Below are 2,862 nucleotides of genomic sequence, written 5' to 3'. Positions count from 1 at the left end.
TTACATAGGTTATTGTAATCTTTTCCTGTGCAATGAACTGCCTCTGAAAACCTGCCAGAGGAGAGGGTCAGCTATGGGTCAGTTCCGACTCCATGGCACACAACAACAACAGTTGCCAGAGAAGTGGATGGAACTTCCTTGTGAGGACTAGATTTGCTGACTGAGACCTAGATTTGCTGACCATCCCCTAGCTACTAATAATCCAGAGGTTACACAATATTTAAATTCCAGTCTGGAGAGGAGGCGGGCAGCCACCCTCCCCCGGCCATGCACCCCTGGGAACCAGCGGGCAGGAAATTGGTGTGTTGCCCTGCCTCAGAGAACAAGCTCATCTATTGCAGGCCTGGCCTGGGTTGCTGCCTTTGGAAGCAAAGGAAGGTCAATAGACTATCAACTACAGCACAGCATGGAATTTCCAGAGAGGCCTTATATCAAAACGTCATAAAGAACCAGAACCACGTGGACTAATTCTGGGGAGATTGAACAGGCCTGAGTTTTGGAAAACGATAATGTGTGACCAGCTAGAAACTAACACCAAGGAGGCCAAGTGGCAGAAGGTCTTGTATGAGCGACAGCCCTTCCCTGATAATTATGTGCATCGGAGGTTTCTGGAAGAGCTTCGGAAGAACATCTACGCCCGGAAATACCAATATTGGGCTGTCGTGTTTGGGTCCAGCGTGGTGATTCAGCAGTTGTGCAGTGTGTGTGTGTTTGTGGTTATCTGGTGCTATACGGACGAAGGTCTGCTGGCCCCTCAGTGGCTTTTTGGGACCGGCCTAGCTTCCTCACTGATTGGGTATGTTTTGTTTTATCTCATTGGTGGAGGTGAAGGGCGCAAAATGAGTGGGCGAACCCGGTGGGCAGACCTGAAGAGTGCGCTGGTTTTCATCATTTTTACATATGGCTTCTCACCAGTGCTGAAGACCCTGACAGAGTCAGTCAGCACTGACACCATCTACGCCATGTCGGTCTTCATGCTGCTAGGCCACCTCATCATCTTCGACTATGGTGCCAACGCTGCCATTGTATCCAGCACACTGTCCTTGAACATGGCCATCTTTGCGTCTGTCTGCCTGGCCTCGCGCCTGCCCCGGTCCTTACATGCTCCATCATGGTGACATTTGCCCTCCAGATCTTTGCTCTGTGGTCCATGCTACAAAAGAAGCTAAAGGCACTGGCTCCTTGCAGCTATGTGGGAGTCACGCTGCTTTTTGCCTTTTCAGCTTTAGGAGGCCTGCTGTCCATTAGTGGTGTGGGAGCCACACTGTTCGCACTTCTGCTTATTTCTATCTCGTGCCTCTGCCCTTTCTACCTCATTCGCCTGCAGCTTTTTAAAAGAAAACATTCATGGGCCTTGAGATGAAGCAGAAATCAAAGAAGATTTATCCAGGTTCATCAGCTAATTCAGGGATCTCTTCACTCTGTTATTAAGGCAAGCTGATAAATTAGACTTCTAACTAGTATAGGATCTGAAGACAGAATTCCATTTTGGAAGTACATGCTTATGTGCGTGGAAGAGCAGAAATGGAAAGACAACCAAAGGTAGAGATGGTGAAAGTCTTCATCTTTTTCTGTTATCTTGTGGGGACCTCTTGAATTGTTGCCTCTTAATTTATTTGCAGTAACAAGTGAAGTGATGTGGCTTCTATTTATTAAAGAGAATAACAACACCGTAAAAAAAAAATCCAATCTGGAAAAAGATGGGACACATTCAAAGGAGGAGAAGCACTAACTGTAAAGTCCCGTGAGACCAGATTGTCATGTGTGCAGGGGAATCTCCACAGACTTTGACCTTATGATTTGCCCACTTCTCTGGGATCTACCTAGCATACTAGCAAAGGGACAAGTAGTTACTGACAGTGGTCAGGTGAGTAAGGTGGTGCTCTCCCAACCCAAAGGCAAATGATTTCAATCCACCAACTGCTCCAGGGAAGAAAGATCCCTGTCTTGTGATTTACAGCCTCTGAAAACCCACTGGAGGATCAGCTATGAGTCTGTTCTAACTTGATGGCACATAATAACTATAAGCAGAGGGACAGACTTCTAGGCTTCTCTTTATATTCAATTCTTCATGTAATATATCGTTGAGCCATTCATTAATCAGACCTAGTTATGAAACTTGACTATGTTCTTCTGATAAATATTTGCATTTATTCCTTCTGTATGTTATTCTGGTTAATTAGAAATACTTTAACTTTTTTTTATTTTAAGAACCAAAAGCTTTCTTTTGAACCTCATAACCATGAATTTTACTCTGTAATAGCCCTCCTACACACACACACACACACACACACACACACACTCACCACACACACACAATCACCTTTGCCCTGTGCCAACCCTGTCCTGTTTAAAGTTAGTGATTCTTTATCATAAACACGCCGTAATATCATGGATGACATGGTATCAAAAGCTGCAAAGTTTCAAGGTTGCTTTTTAAAAATTGAATCCAAATGATTATAACTTTCCACTTGAGAGTTTAACATCCTCCAGTCAACAGCGTCCGTCTGCCAGCACTGTTAACCAGCTCTACTGATGCAAACATTTCCTCGCAAGCATTTACTGAGATATTGTAAATTACTTAACTACAGCAGTGCACTTTCTCTCAGTTAATCTTGATCTGATCCCTGAGGGGCTATTTATTACAGATATATACAACTTGTCATTAGAAGTGAAGTTAATGTAATATGACACAAGTAGCACACATTGTTTAAATGTGTTCCAGAAAGTTAGCAAATTTAGTTCAGAGAATACTTACATGCTCTTCTGCCTGAAAAGCAACAAGAAAGAAGTGAGGCCAGGGGGTAGGGGTAAAATATTAAACACTGTTCACTGTAGGTGGCCAATTAATACCCTGAATCC

General features: G+C 44.0%; 1 pseudogene; it reads left to right on the top strand.

Moving 5' to 3' along the window:
- Positions 1 to 509: 509 nt before the first annotated feature.
- Positions 510 to 1,403, top strand: LOC102860625 (annotated as a pseudogene).
- Positions 1,404 to 2,862: the final 1,459 nt, after the last annotated feature.

This window comes from Elephantulus edwardii, unplaced genomic scaffold, assembly GCF_000299155.1.
Source record: "Elephantulus edwardii isolate Elephantulus edwardi_28Jun2011 unplaced genomic scaffold, EleEdw1.0 scaffold00053, whole genome shotgun sequence".
In the NCBI taxonomy this organism is placed as follows: Eukaryota; Metazoa; Chordata; class Mammalia; order Macroscelidea; family Macroscelididae; genus Elephantulus; species Elephantulus edwardii.
Note: the sequence above shows the minus strand (reverse complement) of the source record. Positions and strands in the feature narration are given on the sequence as shown.